Source organism: Oncorhynchus tshawytscha, linkage group LG06 (assembly GCF_018296145.1).
Source record: "Oncorhynchus tshawytscha isolate Ot180627B linkage group LG06, Otsh_v2.0, whole genome shotgun sequence".
Taxonomy (NCBI): domain Eukaryota; kingdom Metazoa; phylum Chordata; class Actinopteri; order Salmoniformes; family Salmonidae; genus Oncorhynchus; species Oncorhynchus tshawytscha.
In genome coordinates, this window is record NC_056434.1 from 35987655 (window position 1) to 36006291 (window position 18637).

The following is an 18637-nucleotide window of genomic DNA, read 5'->3' on the forward strand; positions in this document are numbered from 1 at the left end:
CAGATCAGCTAGATGCAGGCAAGAATGTGCAAGGTGGTATTGAATGTGTCACTGTCTGTCACCTTGATTACTCAAATTTGTCTATAGACCTGTGCACCTACATTATAAACTATCATTTGTAGGTTGTAGCAACCTCACGATGGGTATAGGGCAACTTCGAGTATCATGTAGTAGCCTAAACCTATCGATAGGTGAATGGAATATGAATGACAGTCATCCAATATGGTGTAATAGACATAAGGCCCCCAAAAACCGTCCTCCCTAATCTTAAACGGCAAAGACCGCCGTTGTTGCTGTGGAATGCCATTAAAGTATTTCAGCATGAACTTAGTTAGCACTATGTTTGTATCTTAGTCTTTTTGTTAGTAAATATCCCATCCCCCTATGTTTGTATCTTATTATTTTTGTCAGTAAATATCCCATCCCCCTATGTTTGTATCTTATTATTTTTGTCAGTAAATATCCCATCCCCCTATGTTTGTATCTTATTATTTTTTTCAGTTAAATATCCCATCCCCCTATATCCCATCCCCCTATGTTTGTATCTTATTATTTTTGTCAGTAAATATCCCATCCCCCTATGTTTGTATCTTATTATTTTTGTTTGTATCAGTAAATATCCCATCCCCCTATGTTTGTATCTTATTATTTTTGTCAGTAAATATCCCATCCCCCTATGTTTGTATCTTATTATTTTTGTCAGTAAATATCCCATCCCCCTATGTTTGTATCTTATTATTTTTGTTAGTAAATATCCCATCCCCCTATGTTTGTATCTTTCTGCTCCTCCTCATCTCCTAATGGTGGAAGTAACAGTTTACTTCTGCAATCTAAAAACTGTGGTGCAAAATAAGCCACATGTGCATCTTTCTATTTCTTTGGGAGCTGCACTTCAGTGAAACGCAAAAACATAATTTGGTATGTTCATGGTGTATTTTCCCATGATATGAATACATTCCCTCCCCCAGTGTCTATTGGGTCTTATCATATTGCTGTAATGAAACAAAAGATGTGTATCTAATTGTAGGTCTGCCCCCTCCTTGCCCTCCTCCCCCTCCTCCTCCCTGAAATCCCCCCACACTGAATCATCTGTCCAGCTGCTTTTCCATTGGAAAACAAAAAGGCTTGTGTACCAGCTGGAGATAGCACTTTACACACATCACCCACACACACATCACTCATCCTTACACACTGTTAGCTGTGGGGTAGACCGAGTGCATTCCGTTCATGGGCATGACCCCAAGTAAACTACGCACTCCCACAGCAGTCCACTCTGTGGAAAGATCCATAGAGGTACTCCCTGTTCCCGTCACCCCAATTAGGCTACTCACTGGGTGAATCTCAATATACACTCTTCCTCTGTCCCAGTCAGAGCAGTTTGACGTGTTAGTGTACTTAATCCTGCCTGTACTCCTGCAACAGCCTAATCAGAGCTGTGACTCACATGTTCTCCTCTGATTGAAAGGCCCATAAAAACATAATTTAGGCTACTTCTGGTTCCTCCTGTCAGCTCCAGGTTATCTCTACAGTCAGTCAGTCACTATTATACTGGAACACAGTATTTACAGAACATGCTGCTCAAACACAATGTCTCATTGTACAGCCTCTGATTATGGGGATCTATGATTTTGAAATGACTGTCATACTAGGATGTTATAAGGCTACTTTTATTAAACTTACAATAGGCTATATCCATTCAAAGAGCATGCCAGATCCATAGCTATTAGGCTACCCTCTATTACTATTAGGCTACAGTGCAATAGGTCATTCATTGTTCATTTTGGGGATAAATCTCATTTTCAAATATGCTAGGTGATGTCTACCTGCTGCTGTATGTAGCCTAAATATCCATGCTAAACTGAGATCTATGGTACAGCTGTTACTAAAAGCCTAATTCAGCAGCCATTACAGGGCTATCACAGAGCAGTTCACTTCCAGTCAAAACTCTCCATTACCCACTTCAAATAAATCAATCCTAGCCATTTAGACCTGTCTGTTCTCCCTGTGGTGTGTACCCCCCTTTTGGAGAGAGCATTTTACTGCTGAAGTAGGGTCATTTAGTGAAACAGATCACGTGCTCAAGTATTGCTGAAAAGGTGAGGGACGTGTGAGTGCAAATATACAGCTATCTTTTCGGTTTAGCCCGTTTACATGTATTTCACTCTCCCTCGTCCCTACACGTTAGCTGTTGTTGGGAAATCAGGGCTATTCTGCACTGCACTTTTACAGCACTTCAGAAGCCAGTTACATTCTTATCAAACCACACGGTACACCAGCCACCTGTGACAGTGTTATCATCAGCAGACAAGTTGACAACACCAGAATGGTGTCAACAACAGATAATAAAGTGGAATATCAGCTGTTTCCGAACGTAGGACCAACTGAAGCTGTAGCACTTCTCGTCAGGCTCACACAGTGGTTTAGAGTGGTGGAGAGCCCATTGATCCTCTCAGCCATGGGAAATACAGGGAGGATATGGGACTATCCTTAACCACTGATACAGGGTCAGATATTTTCCCATCCTCCTAATAGTTAGGCCTAAGGTTTGGATTGGGGGAATGGGGTATGCTGGCCTGTGGTTAATGGCAATTTCTGCCTCAAGCACAGTGAGGCTGTGGGGGTGTTAGCAGGTTAAAGGGCGTAATGGCGGGCAGGGAGTTAAAGTTTGAGCTGGACTAGAATCTGTTCCCCCCCCTTGAGCAGGGAGGGGGAGGAAAATGGGGACAGGACTTGGTCTGGTGGCCTCTTCAGTGTCTGGCCCCCTTTTGACTTCCTTTCTTTCTCTCTGTTTCTCTCTGTCTGTTTTTCGATTATTCTCTCTCTTTGTCTCTCTCTCTTCCTCTGTCTTTTTCATAAAATCTTCCCTGTCTCTTTTCTTATTTTCGCACTCTCTCTCTCTCTCTCGCACTCTCTATCTCTGTGTTTTTTGTGTTAAGGGAACTGCAGTCATGTGACTTTTTTGTCTCAACACAATCACCAGTGTTTGTCATTGGTCGATTTCTTTGAAAGAGCATTGGTCTCCAGGGCGACAGAGAATGGCGGCACCACTTTACTTTTCTCTCCTGCTCCCACCCCTCCCCTCCACATCACGCTGAGTGTGTGGGGGGCTCTTATTCACTCCACTGGATCAGGTAGCAGTGTAACACTCTCTCACAGTGACAGGGCTGTTTCTCTCTCTTGCTCCTCTTTCACACCACCACAGAGACCCAGACAAACGGTTGGAGTCTACTAAACAAAGTGAGTAGTTGTTGGCTTTTTGTCCCATGTTTTGCAAGTTTGCTCTGTGTCTTTTTCTGTTGGCTGTCTTTGTCAAACTGTTGCTTTCAAGAGTGTTTTAACTCATGTGAAGTAATAGACGTTGATGTCGTTCTAAGGCAGATTGTAACAAATAAACGAATGATAAAATCAGTCTGGAATTGAACTTTTTGTTTGCTTATGTGGCATTCACATTGTCTTCTGGCAACTGATGAAAAATGCTCTTACCAGTAGCTTATCTATTAAAGACATTACCATGGTAACGACAAGAGCAGAGCAATCACTTGAGTGTCTAAAGGTGAATGCAGGTCTAACATTGGCACAAATGTCTTGTCTTCATACCAGGTGAGGGTACATTTTTCAAAGCTCTCATGTCGGCTATTTACATTCTGAACATCTTTAAGGAGTCATAGAGTCATGTTGTTATTATTGCATGCTGACTAATAATCAATGAGTATGATTCATTTTCTGGCTAGATTGATGGTGGATTTCCTTTCCATGGGAAATTAAAATGGACAGGTAATTTTGGTGTAAAGCTGCATTAGCCCTAAACATGGACCTTACAGTTAGTTGTCTTAATTTCAGTGAAAGTCTATGGGAAAAAAATGTATTTAAACTGATGGCGTGACATCTGTGGTCTCAAGATTTGTGTTCTTAAAATCATTGGGTCGTATTGGTCGTGCAGTAGAGAAAGCTACGATCTTGAGACTGCAGCTGTGAGCTGTCTGTGTTCCTTTGGCCTTGTCCCGACACAATCTTTGGGCTGTGTCTGTGAATTAGGCCACTTTCTCACATTTTTGCATGGCAACCGCCTTCAAGTGTTGTCCTCTTTTGGCTGTGTTTGGTATCCGTGACAACGCCAGAAGCAGAGCTCTCGGCCACTCCCACAGGTGCACTCTTGTCTTGTCTGTCTAATGGCCAGAGGATCTACTGTTACACACACACACACTGCTCGATTGACCTGGCTGTCCTGTGATACTTGACCTGCGCAGATAAGTCAGTTATCAGTTCCTACACAATAGAGCGGACATACCAGGTTCATTTCAGCATCTTTTTAGTCAGGGGAGACCAGTCGGGGGAGAGGTTATACTCAGAGCGGGGTTGCTGATATTAGAGACTGTATTGCTTGTCTGTGTCTTGTATGGGAAGGCTAATGTACGGGAGGCAGACTGGCTGGATTTAGACTAGTCTGGGAGGCTAATGTACGGGAAGCAGACTGGCTGGATCTAGTCAGGGAGGCTAATGTACGGGAAGCAGACTGGCTGGATCTAGACAGGAAGGCTAATGTACGGGAGGCAGACTGGCTGGATCTAGACTAGTCAGGGAGCCTAATGTACGGGAAGCAGACGGGCTGGATCTAGTCAGGAAGGCTAATGTACCAGAGGCAGACGGGCTGGATCTAGTCAGAAAGGCTAATGTACCGGAGGCAGACGGGCTGGATCTAGTCAGGGAGCCTAATGTACCGGAGGCAGACGGGCTGGATCTAGACAGGGAGCCTAATGTACCGGAGGCAGACGGGCTGGATCTAGACAGGGAGCCTAATGTACCGGAGGCAGACTGGCTGGATCTAGTCAGGAAGCCTAATGTACCGGAGGCAGATGGGCTGGATCTAGTCAGGGAGCCTAATGTACCGGAGGCAGACGGGCTGGATCTAGACAGGGAGCCTAATGTACCGGAGGCAGACTGGCTGGATCTAGACAGGGAGCCTAATGTACCGGAGGCAGACGGGCTGGATCTAGACAGGGAGCCTAATGTACCGGAGGCAGACGGGCTGGATCTAGTCAGGAAGGCTAATGTACCGGAGGCAGACGGGCTGGATCTAGTCAGGGAGCCTAATGTACCGGAGGCAGACGGGCTGGATCTAGACAGGGAGCCTAATGTACCGGAGGCAGACTGGCTGGATCTAGTCAGGAAGCCTAATGTACAGGAGGCAGACGGGCTGGATCTAGTCAGGGAGCCTAATGTACCGGAGGCAGACGGGCTGGATCTAGACAGGGAGCCTAATGTACCGGAGGCAGACTGGCTGGACAGTTTGGGAAACAGCTGTTCTGTGACGAGTGAATAATTGTTTATCTACTCAAGATTTTAAGTGTGTTTGTTTGTGTGTGCGCCCCCATGAGTGTGAGTGTGTGTGGGCTCACAGGAAGCTGTGGTGGAGTGTGTCATGGCTTTATCTATCCGTAGACATTAATACTTGACTAAGAAGAAACGGGGAATTGGGCCGCGTTGTTGCTCCCTGCTGCATGGTGCTTTGTATGATGTCATCCCTGGTGGTGTTAGGCAAAGCAGTGTTTCTGTAGATTCTTTAGGCTACTAGATTATTTTTATGCCAGGTTCTGATGAGCCCTTTTACACTACCACTCTCTAGAATATGAGACATACGGCATATTGTGAGGATGATATCTATAAAATAAATGTGCAGTAGAACAATACAAGTCCATTATGTGAGTGGAGACAGTGTCATGTTCCCCAGGCTGGCGGTTGTGTGCAGAGGGAAGGGGAGGGTGAGGGTGGGACGTACACTGACTCAACCAGCCACCCCACTGCACACACAGCAAGATGATCCATACATTTGATCCACAGAAGAGAAAGAGAAGTGGAGTGAAAGCCATTGAGACTTATTGTTCTAACAATAGATAGCCCTTTCCCCAAACATCAGAGAGAGAGAATGAGACGGACGGACGGACAGGGAGACGGACGGACGGACGGACAGGGATACGGACGGACAGGGAGACTGACGGACATACAGACGGACGGACATACAGACGGACGGACATACAGACGGACGGACATACGGACGGACAGACAGACGGACAGGGAGACGGACATACAGACGGACATACAGACAGACGGACAGGGGGAGAGGGGGAGATGGGGAGACAGACAAGGGGAGAGGGAGACAGGGAAAACAGGGGGAGACAGGGAAAACAGGGGGAGACAGGGGGAGAGGGAGAACCAGACAGAGACAGGGCGTCAGTGCCTGCATTAGGGGACCTCACACACTCTCTGTTAGTCTTACTCTGTGTTTTTGTTCACCCCTGACCTCTGAACTCTAATCACCTGACTGGTCCATTTGCCCTAACCGGGAGTTCATGCCCTTCCACTACCAAAGCACATGCACCCCCACATGAGGATCTGTCTTTTTCAGCCATCTATTTCCTGTGTTTGAGGGTTACAAAATCCACTTGTCACTTTAATCTGGCTGGATTGATTGCTTTCATTTTACTCCTGCGACCCTTTCATACTCTTGCTTGTGTTGTTTATTCTGCTGAAATGTTTGTAATGACCTGTCAAACACACCCCGTTAGTGGCTGAAACGGGCTGAATGGAATACATTATCTTTCCGTTGCATCTATAAGAATGCTAAAGCTTGGTCAAGGATTTAATGCATTGTCTTGACACTTAGATGAAAAGAAAGGTTCCCTTTTATTTTGAACAAGTAATAATTCAATATAGTTGAAATGTTTACAAATTAGATGCGCTGAAATGAAACCACCCCCGAAAATGAACACTTGGATTATAGTGATATTATGTCTGGTCTCGCAAACAATGTAAAGTATGTATATATAGGTAATCTAGAGCCAAGCCTGTTGATTTTTAATCTGAGGGCATCCTGCTATTGACACACGTAGAACTTTGCAACAACAACCGCAATTAATGAAGCAGTCTAGACAGCTAGGTCTAGACAGCTCAGGTGAGTGCAGTAGGTCTAGACAGAGCAGGTGAGTGCAGTAGGTCTAGACAGGGCAGGTGTGTGCAGTAGGTCTAGACAGAGCAGGTGAGTGCAGTAGGTCTAGACAGAGCAGGTGAGTGCAGTAGGTCTAGACAGAGCAGGTGAGTGCAGTAGGTCTAGACAGAGCAGGTGAGTGCAGTAGGTCTAGACAGAGCAGGTGAGTGCAGTAGGTCTAGACAGAGCAGGTGAGTGCAGTAGGTCTAGACAGAGCAGGTGAGTGCAGTAGGTACAGCCCTGTTCCACCCCTTTATATTAATTAAGTAATATATGCAAATATACCCAGTATATTTATGCAAATGAGGCACATATAATTTTCTTTGTTTTAACACAAAATATAAAACAATTGTGTGTGTGTGTGTTTATTTGATCATCTGTCTGTCCATCTCTGTCTGTTTATCCATCTTTCTCTCTCTCCCTCACTTGCTTGTCTTTCTGTTTCTCCCTCTGTCTGGCCTGGCGGTTTGTTATCCCACTCACCCCCACCACCAGAACTCCTACAATGCAGAGGAGCTGAGGGTTGGGGCTTGGGGTCAGTGTGTGATTTGAGCGTACTGTTGACTTAAACTGGCTTTTGTGTTCCACACTGAGGTGCTCCATGCATGACTGAGCGAGAGAGCCCTTCCCTGCACTGGCTGTGGGATGACACCAAACTGGTCTAGACTGGATGACAGCAGAGGAAGAGATACAGGCTACCAGGTTCGCTTCTCTCTTTCCTATTGTTGACCTGATATATGAACCGTTTTAATGCACAGACAAGACAATGGCCTGTTGTAGTAGTACAGATGAAATGAGGTGGGATTATTATTAGGGATGCACGATATCGGTGAACATATCGGAATCGGACGATATTATCTAAAAATGCCAACATCGGTATCGACCCGATGTCTAGTTTAACGGCGATGTTAAAAACCGATGTCAAAGCTAACGTGCATACCTATATAACGTAATAACGCCACGTAAAACTTTGCGCTACGCGTGCAACACAGCATTCCTAACCTAGCCCACACAATGTCTGCTGTGTGGATCGAGCAGTCAACAAGTCGAGCAGTCATTTAAAGAGTAAGAATATTTCAGCGAGACAACTCAAAGGCGAGATCATGGAATTCATTGCCCTTGAAAATCAACCATTCTCTGTCGTGGGTGATGTTGGCTTTCGCCAACTGGTCGAGCACCAGTACACACTACCAAGTGCGCTGTTTTTCAGATGTTGTACTACCGGAGTTACACAGTAATAGCGTCACTGCTATTAGCTTCACGACATACTTACTATGGAACGCCGTATGGGTCATTGCATGTCAAAAAAGATACAGTGGCACTGTCTAAGCTGTACAAAAACATCTGCAAACAAGCAAACACCGGCCACAAACGATGTGTTTACAATACCGCATTGGTAATAAAGCATTATTTGTTCGACCGCAACTTCTGGGGTAGCTTGCTTTAGCTTGGTACCTAGCTAGCACCAATACAACCAGCCTGAAAACAATGACCAGTAGAAACTGCAGTTATTTTCATTATTCTTAGCAATGATTTAGGAATCCTTGTGAGTAAGTATTAGCTAGGTTGCCACTTGATGTTCGCCTATTGAAATTGAAATTCAGTTCATGAAAATAAATAACTAGCCAGCTACTTAACCCTGTTGCCCAAAGTGAACGTTATACACAGCCAGCTAGCTTCATCTGGCTAGTGAGACTCGACCGAATCAGGATATGTGTTGTGAAGCGCCACAATAAGGATTAGGCACAATAGTGGAATTTGCGGTTTGCCTTCAAAGTAAAAATATGTCATTGACAGTGATGCAAATTAATACAAATATTATAATTATTTTATTTTGAAGGCTAACCACAAAGTCCACTATTGTGGCTAATCCTTATTGTGGCTAGCTTCACAAAGATGGGTCCGACCACCATTAATCAAATAAGAACTGTCTTATAAATTAGGGTTATTTTAGATGATGACACCTAGCTATATAGTTAGCTAGCTACTGAAACAGATTGTCATGTTATTTGACCCAAGCGGAGTTCCATAGAAATCCTGGTTGAGAATGAAATAACTGAACAAATGAACAACAAAACAGCACAGCAAGTAAGTGAAATAAATATGTTTAGATTATGTTTTACTGGTAATGGGGACATACACTTGAAGTCGGAAGTTTACATACACTTAGGTTGGAGTCATTAACTCGTTTTTCAACCACTCCACAAATTTCTTGTTAACAAACTGTAGTTTTGGCAAGTCTGTTAGGACACCTACTTTTAAATTTTTAAAATTTGAATTTTACCCCTTTTTCTCCCCAATTTTGTGGTATCCAATTGTTAGTAGCTACTATCTTGTCTCATCGCTACAACCGCCGTACTGGCTCGGGAGAGACAAAGTTTGAAAGTCATGCGTCCTCCGATACACAACTCAACCAAGCCGCACTGCTTCTTAACACAGCGCGCATCCAACTCAGAAGCCAGCCGCACCAATGAGTCGGATGAAACACCATGCTCCTGGCAACCTTGGTTAGCGTGCACTGCGCCCGGCTCGCCACAGGAGTCGCTGGTGCGCGATGAGACAAGGATAGCCCTACCGGCCAAACCCTCCCTAACCCGGACGACACTAGGCCAATTGTGCGTCACCCCACGGACTAGGACACCTACTTTGTGCATGACACAAGTAATTTTTCCAACAATTGTTTCCAGACACATTATTTCACTTATAATTCACTGTATCACAATTCCAGTAGGTCAGAAGGTTACATACACTAAGTTGACTGTGCCTTTAAACAGCTTGGAAAATTCTAGAAAATTATGGCTTTAGAAGCTTCTGATAGGCTAACTGACAGCATTTGAGTCAACTGGATGTGTACCTGTAAATGTATTTCAAGGCCTACCTTCAAACTCAGTGCCTCTTTGCTTGACATCATGGGAAAATCAAATGCCCCCAGAAACAAATTGTAGACCTCCACAAGTCTGGTTCATCAGTTAAGAACAAATTCTTATTTACAATGATGGCCCGGACGACGCTGGGCCAATTGTGCGCCGCCCTATAGGACTCCCAATCATGGCCAGATGTGATACAGCCGGAATTCGAACCAACAACTGTTGTGACACCACTTGCACTGTGATGCAGTGCCTTAGACCACTGCGTCCATGTGTGTGTGTTAACTGTTTAACTGTACTAGAATGCTTAAAAGGCCACTAAAATTTTAAATATCTGTTATCAGTATCGGTATCCTTTTTTTTACAAGGAAAATATTGGATATCGGTATCGGCCAAAAATGTCATATCGATGCATCACTAATTATTACGATTTCCTAATGAGATCATAAAGATAGACTTACATTGTTCCCTGATTGAGCCAGGTTTCAGGGCATTGAGCCAGGTTTCAGGGCATTGAGCCAGGTTTCAGGGCATTGAGCCAGATTTCAGGTCATTGAGCCAGATTTCAGGTCATTGAGCCAGATTTCAGGTCATTGAGCCAGGTTTCAGGTCATTGAGACAGGTTTCAGGTCATTGAGCCAGGTTTCAAGGCATTGAGCCAGGTTTCAAGGCATTGAGCCATGTTTCAGGGCATTGAGCCATGTTTCAGGGCATTGAGCCAGGTTTCAGGGCATTGAGCCAGGTTTCAGGGCATTGAGCCAGGTTTCAGGGCATTGAGCCAGGTTTCAGGTCATTGAGACAGGTTTCAGGTCATTGAGCCAGGTTTCAAGGCATTGAGCCAGGTTTCAAGGCATTGAGCCATGTTTCAGGGCATTGAGCCATGTTTCAGGGCATTGAGCCAGGTTTCAGGGCATTGAGCCAGGTTTCAGGGCATTGAGCCAGGTTTCAGGGCATTGAGCCAGGTTTTCTGCCTATATTTAAGAGTAAACCATGCAAAGACTTAAGAGAAAGCCATCCAGCCCATCTTAATGATACACTGAGCAGAGCTACAATGCAGGAGCTATAGTTTGACCCTGACCGTAATGATAGCTCTGCTAGGAAGGAAAAACAAAACATTACTATTACCTTGGTCTTACTTACCCTGAACATGTCTATGTCAACAAAAGTTCAAAACTCAGAGTGTGTCATTGCAATCCTGGGATGGCTTCAATTGGACAAACAATGAAGCAAACATTGGAAAAAAGGAAAAACAATATCAATGTTCTTATTGGACTGTAGTCCCTTTTTAGGTACATTTTTTTCTCATGTTTGCTCCTATTGAACAGGACCCTGTCTGATTCTACTTCTTGTTTGTTTTAAAGACCTGTCCCACTGGGCACAGATGTCCGTTCAACGTCCAGTTTTGATTTACATTTGGTTGAGTTGTCAACTAACGTGAATTCACAGTGAAATCAACAAAACGTTTTCACCATGTTATTGGATTTTGGTTAAAAAGTGGGTGAAAAAAAGACGACATGCCCTGACGTTGATGACTTTTTGCAAATCCAATTCATTTTCCATCGTTGATTTTTGGGGGTTGGAATGACGTGGAAACAAGGATGATTTAACCAGTTTTTGTCCAGTGCGGTGTCTATCTGTCCTGTTCCCACTTGCTGAATGAGGTTTTCTGGGAAACGGGGGAACAAGAGAGGGAGGTCTTAATCTCTGAAGAGGGGGAGGGGAGACAGTTGAGCCTTAGACAATGCTATTCAAGACTGATGCAGAACAGCCAACAAAAAAAAACTCAGCCCACTACCCTCCGCAGGACCTAATTGAGAGAGTCCCAGGAAAGGCCGGTCTATTTATCATTCTCAAATCAAACAAATGTTATTGGTTGCGTACACATATTTAGCAGATGTTATCGAGGGTGTAGCTAAATGCTTGTGTTCCTAGCTCCAACAGTGCAGTAATACCTAACAATACAGAACAATGCACACAATCCAGACGATACAAATAAAGGAATTAAGAAATATAGAAATATTAGAACGAGCAATGGACAATATATGATTAGAAAATGTGTGCACAGCAGTACTTATATAGAATGAGCCGTGTCTAGAATACAGTATATACAGTACATATAAAGTGGGTAAAACAGTATGTAAACATTATTAAAGTGAGCAGTGTTCAATATGTACATAGGGCAGCATTGTCTAAGGTGCAGGGTCGAGTACCGGGTAGTGAACCGGCTAGTAACAGTGGCTAAAGTTTAGGGCAGGGGGGTACTGGGCAGAGGCCGGCTAAAATACTTGAAAGTACTACTTATGTAGTTTTTGGGGGTATCTGTACTTTACTTTTACTTTACTACATTCCTAAAGAAAAGTATGTACTTTTTACTCCATACATTTTTCATGACACGCAAAGGTACATTTTTAATGTTTGTCAGGTCAGGAAAATGGTCTAATTCACACACTTATCAAGAAAACATCCCTGGTCATCCCTACCGCCTCTGATCTGGTGGACTCACTAAACACATGCTTTGTTTGTAAATTATTAAGTGTTGGACTGTGCTCCTTGTTATCCGTCAATAAAAAATAAAAATGGTGCTGTCTGATTTTAGAAATGTTTTACTATTTTACTTTTCATACTTAAGTATATTTTAGGAATTCCATTTACTTTTTATACTTAAGTATATTTAAAACCAAATACTTTTCAACTTTTACTAAAGTAGGATTTTACTGGGTGACTCACTCTTACTTGAGTCATTTTCTATTACGGTATCTTCACTTTTACTCAAGTATGACAATTGGGTACTTTTTCTACCACTGGCTAGTGGTGACTATTTAAGAGTCTGATGGCCTGGAGATAGAAGCTGTTTTTAAGTCTCGGTCCCGGCTTTGATGCACCTGTACTGTCTCTGCCTTCTTGATGGTTGCTGGGTGAACAGGCAGTGGCTCGGGTGGCTGAAGTCCTTGATGATTTTCTTGGTGTTCCTGTGACACTGGGTACTGTAGATGTCTTGGAGGGCAGGCAGTGTGGTCCTGGTGATGAGTTGTGCTGACCACACCATCCTCTGGAGAGCCCCGTGGTCCTGGACGGTGAAGTTGCCGTACCAGGCGGTGATACAGCCCGACAGGATGCTCTCAATGGTGCATCTGTAGAAGTTTGTGAGGGTTTTAGAGGCCAAGCCGAATTTCTTCAGACTCCTGACTTTGAAGAGGCACTGTTGTGCCTTCTTCACCACACTTTGTCTGTGTGGATAGACCATTTCAAGTTGTCAGTGATGTGCAAGCCGGGGAACGTGAAGTTTTTTACCCTCTCCGCTGCAGCCCCGTCGATGTGGATGGGGCGTGCTCTCTCTGCTGTCTCCTGAAGTCCACAATCAACTCCCTCACAGAACCCAGCTGCACAGGGCTGGGTTCAGACCCAGGGCCCCGAGCTTATTGATGAGCTTGGAGGGCAATAAGGTGTTGATGGCTGAGCTGTAGTCGATGAACAGCATTCTTACATAGATTATCTTCTTGTCCAGATGGGATTGGGCAGTGTGCAGTGGGATGGCAACTCCGTCATCCTTGGATCTGCTGGGATGGTATAGAAATTGTAGTGGGTCTAGGATGTCGGGTAAGGTGGAGGTGATATGATCCTTAAAACTTCTTTCGGATCATTGGGACGCTAGCGACAACATCCGGTGAAATTGCAGAGCGTGAAATATACATATTTTTTAAAGTAGTAATATTAAACATTCATAAAAATACAAGTGTTGTACACCATTCTTTAGCTTAGAATCTTGGTAATCGAACCGCTTTGTCCGATTTACAATGGGCTTTATGGCGAAAGCATAGCATTTGATCGTCTGAGGACAGCGCCTCAGCCACTTCCTGCATTAACATGAATTCATAACCTGCACAGGTGTCTCAAAAATAGTGATAAAATAAATCACTTACTGCTGAAGATCTTCATCTTTTTGCAATCCAAAGTGTCCCAGTTACACAATGAATGGTTGTTTTGTTCAATAAAGTCTTTTATATCGCCAAAAAGTCAGTTTAGTTGACACGCTTCATTCAATAATCCGCTGGTTTCTCCTCATTCAAAATGCATACAACATGAATCCCAAACGTTACAAATATACTTCGTCCAAACAAGTCAAACAACGTTCCTAATCAATCCTCAGGCACCCTAATATGCAAATAAACAATAAAATTGAAGACGGAAAATAGTATGTCCATTCCCGGAGATAAATAACCAAGTGCGCGCCACAAACATTTTCCAACCAAGCAGGGGCATAACGAAAGTCAGAAATAGCGATGAAATAAATCGCTTACCTTTTTGAAGATCTTCATCTTTTTGCAATCCAAAGTTTCCCAGTTATACAATGAATGGTAGTTTTGTTCAATAACGTCCTTCTTTATATCCCAAAAATGTCAGTTCATTTGGCGCGTTTGATTCAGAAATACACCTGTTCCAACTCGCCCAACATGCCTACAAAGGAATCTAAAAAGTTGTAGACTTCGTCCAAACAATTCAAACAACATTTCTAATCCAACCTCAGGTACCCTAATATGTAAATAATCTATCAAATTTAAGACAGAATAAACTGTGTTCAATACCGGAGAAAATGATAGAGGAGCGCGCACTCATTCACACGCTCCAATAGACTAGAGTCCTTCTGAGGGATACTTCGAAAGAATACAATAATTCTTCATTTTTCAAAAAACAAGCATGAAACAATTTTTAAAGACTGTTGACATCTAGTGGAAGCCATGGGAACTACAATCTGGGTCCTAATTATTAGACCTTTCCATAGAAAAGCATTGAAAAGTCCTCCCCCTAGCCTTATAAAGTTAACTAGCCTCTCAATGCACTTCATGATGACAGAAGTGAGTGCTACGGGGCGATAGTCATTTAGTTCAGTTACTTTTGCTTTCTTGGGTACAGGAACAATGATGACATATTGAAGCAAGTGGGGACCACAGACTGGGACAAGGAGAGATTGAATAAGTCCGTCAACACCTCAGCCAGCTGGTCTGTACATGCTCTGAGGACGTGGCTAGGGATGCGTCTGGCGATCCAGGTTGTGGATTTAGGAATGCTCTCTAAGTCTTTTGTGTGCTGGGACTGAACAGTGAGAGGGAGGAAATGTATCTGTATTGGGTTTGAATGTGAAGATTAAGCTTTTTTAGACATCTGTTCTTGCTTTCTTTTTGCTGGATGCAAACTGGAGGGATGGAGAAGGGGGGTGGGGTGTTGAATGTCATAGAAAAGTAGGGGTGGTTGAGGGGGAGGGATGGGGTGATGGAAAAGGGAGGTATAGAGGGAGAAGGCACCCTCAGGAATGCCTGGAAGGTGACAGTGAACTCTCCTAGCCTTCAGATGGTTCATTACATCACAGGGCCCACAACTAACCCAACTTGCCCTGTCCAGTTGGCTCTGTTTGACTTTTGGGATTTCCCAACTAAGTTGGCCCTAATTGTTAGGAAAAAGACTGACTTCTTGAAATTGTCCCTTTAAAAAGTTACTTCCCTCTGACACCTTCTGCTTTTCTCACCCTGGCCACTATCAGCTGAACCTCTAGGGTACTCTCCCTTTACTGTAGAAGTGGCCTACTGTATGTTTGTGTGAGAGAGAATTACAGGCAGGATCTGTTGTGCATCTCAGCTCTTAAATGTGTCAAAAGCTTGTGTCTCAGATGTGTCTCAGATGTGAGCAAACTCTGATAGTTCTGGCTGAAGTAAAAAGCTGGGCCTAGCCTCGTCTAAATGGTATTACGTTTGGGACACGGGCTATTGCAAGAAAAACAGACCAATCCTTTTGCATTTTAGTGTCAATGTGTCTGTGTTTGTGAATGTGTTTAGCTAAAGATGGTTATGAATCATATCAGGTTAGTCTGTAAATGAATCTAATGCTCAGTCTGTCTGTTGATTTCAACACAACAAAATCTAATTGGTCTGGCATGGTTCCAAACCCAGCCTAAGTAGCTTAGCAGAACAAGACACGCACACACACACGGCCTCTAAGGTGCAGGGTTGAGTACTGGGTGGTAGCCGGCTAGTAACAGTGACTAAAGTTCAGGGCAGGGTACTGGCCGAAGACCAGCTACTGGTGACTATTTGACAGTGTAATGGCCTGGAGATAGAAGTTGTTTTTCAGTCTCCCGGTTTACCTCTATTTTTTTCTGCTTACAAGATGGTAGAGGGGTGAACAGGCCATGGCTCAGGTGTCTGAGGTCCTTGATGATCTTCTTGGCCTTCCTGTAACACCGGGTGCTGTACAATAGATGTCCTGGAGGGCAGGACGTATGTGTGTGTTCCCAACCCAAATGGTCAGGTTTGCCCTGCACTCCCTAGGAGAGGCTCCCTCACTGTTTAAACACACACTCACCTTTACACACACACACACACACACACACACACACACACACACACACACACACACACACACCTTTACACACACACACACACCTGGACATGGGACTGTGACCTCATTCCAGGAAGAGAACATCGCCTGAGAGACTCATTTACATAGTCAGCTGTTCATGTGGCCAGAGGGAGGAAGTCTACTTCCTCAGGTAGTATGTACACAAACACACACAAATAAATACACACACATACACTATGCAGTGTACGGTGTGAATATTAAGACAGTTCAATACAGCAAATTAAATTCTGAGTGTGTTATTAAGAGTGAAAGAGAAAGGCAGAGAGAGAGAGAGAGAGACTCCTCTACTAACCACTACCTGGAGAGGGGGAGGGGCCTGCCCTGTCAGCAGAGTGTCAGGAGAGAGAGAGCTAGAGAGAGAGAGAGCTAGAGAGAGAGAGAGCTAGAGAGAGAGAGAGCGAGAGAGAGAGAGAGAGAGAGCGCGAGAGAGGCTTAGCAGTCTCAGATCTTTGCTGTGGTGAGAACATCCAGGAGAGCTGCATTCCTGAAGCAGCCAGCGAACGAGTGAGGGAGACAGATAGATAGAAACCGGAAAGGGAGAGGAAAGATAGAAACAGAGGAGTACCGACAGACAGATCGGTTTAATCTCCAGCCACCTCATCTGACTCTGACCCCTGCTGGACTTTACCTCCCCTTAAACACTCACTCACTCACTCCCTCCCTCTTTTGTTGGGACTACACTTCCTGATCCCACTCTCCAGAGCTCGGAGGAGCGAGTGGAATCTACCTGAGAGAGAAAAAGCTAGAACGAGAGCGAGAGTTGAGAAGGAAGACATTTCCACACCTGGTGAGTGTGACACATTTTGTTCTGGGAAAGAGCGTGTGTGTTTCTCTGCGTGAGTGTGTGTGTTTGTATGAGGGAGTTTATGTGTTTGAATGTTCCTCAGTAGTTTGTGAGGAAGTTTGTTTTTAAATTCTAAGTGCATCATATTGTGTTTGAGTAAAAGCTTACCCAGAAGTGCAAGTTTGGGTAGAAAACCAAAAGATTTGACTCATGATGAAAATAATAGTGTGGTCATCATCACAATTCAAGCCAGTCCTCCATGAAAGTAATTCAGTTTGTCTTTCTTTTCACTTGATTTGTGTCCTGGAAACGGACCTTTGTGTGTGGTTTATTCCCTTAAAAACATGTCTAGAGTAGTTACTGCTAGAACAAGGAAAACATTAGGCTATTTCAATTCTAATGGTTTCAATGTTATGGTCTCTAGTGGTCTTCGATGGTAAAAGACCCAAACGCATTAGACTGCCATGCAATTACATTATTTTATTTTAGTCTCTAGCCCATTTCTCCATCAACGTTTTGGGCTTGTAGGAAAAGTCTTCAGAGAGCTGTCACTAGTTGGACTAATACATATGCCATTTAGCAGTCGCGTTTATCCAAAGTGACTCTTACAGACATGCCAAAATAAATATTTCATATGGGTGGACCCGGTAATTGAATCCACAACCCTGGTGGCACAAACGCCATGCTCTACCAACAGAGCCACACTGGACCATACAGGACTTTTCAGGGAAAGTTTGGTTGAAGCATTAGGTTGCTAAAAGATGGACAAACTGAATTACTTTCATGGAGGACTGGTATGAATTGTGAGGATGACCACACAATTTATTTTCATCATGAGCCAAATCTATTGTTTTTCTAACCAAAGTTGCAAAGGAAATGTTGTGTTCTCTGAACAGGGGAGAATCAGGAGCTGCAGGTAGCCTAGTGGTTAGAGCGTTGGGCCAGTAACCGAAAGGTTGCTAGATTGAATCCCTGAGCTGACAATGTAAAAATCTGTCGTTCTGCCTCTGAACAAGTCAGTTAACCCACTGTTCCTAGGCCGTCATTGTAAATATGAATTTGTTCTTAACTGACTTGCCTAGTTAAATAAAGGTTGAAAAAAATCACCAGATTGACAAGGAATACATTGCATAGTAGGGAGAAGCAATACTCCAAGCTGCAGCTTCAAACTACTTGCCAAACATAGAGAACTGATACTGTATGTTGGATTGGCATAGGGTGTGGGGTGTCCATGTGTGGCATATCTTACTCATTGGTAGGAATACGTTTGATCCAAATCAGATGCTGGGTACTATATTTACTATATATCATGAATCCTATAAATAAAAAGGGGAAATTTGGGTGCAATCAATTAGCTTAATTTCACAAAGATCAAATTATATTTCAACAAAATAATGTTTCAGGAATGCTAATCATATCTGTTAATTACTCCAGAAACGACTTGAGAACAATCTGAGATGGTGTGTGTCAAAATCCTCTTTCGTGTGTGTGTATGTATGTATGTGAGTGTGTGTGTGTGTGTTCAGTGTCCCTGATCAGGCTACTGTGTCCTTAAATGTATCTGTTGGTGCTAAGCCCCCTCCTCTGTAACAT

The 18637-nt window shown here is 43.7% G+C and overlaps 1 protein-coding gene across 5 annotated transcripts in view; it reads left to right on the plus strand.

The window, feature by feature from the left end:
• Positions 1–3113: 3113 nt before the first annotated feature.
• Positions 3114–18637, plus strand: part of LOC112252502 (ras association domain-containing protein 8) — a 54607-nt gene continuing 39083 nt past the window's right edge. For 2 of the 5 annotated variants that reach the window (XM_024423768.2, XM_024423772.2), the window contains exons 1-2: positions 3114–3237; positions 7577–7684. The gene's annotated coding sequence lies outside the window, so the exon portion shown is untranslated. Of the gene's footprint in view, positions 3238–7576; positions 7685–16636; positions 17048–18637 lie in introns of those variants that run through there. The other 3 variants (XM_024423770.2, XM_024423771.2, XM_024423767.2) reach the window with 2 other exon arrangements.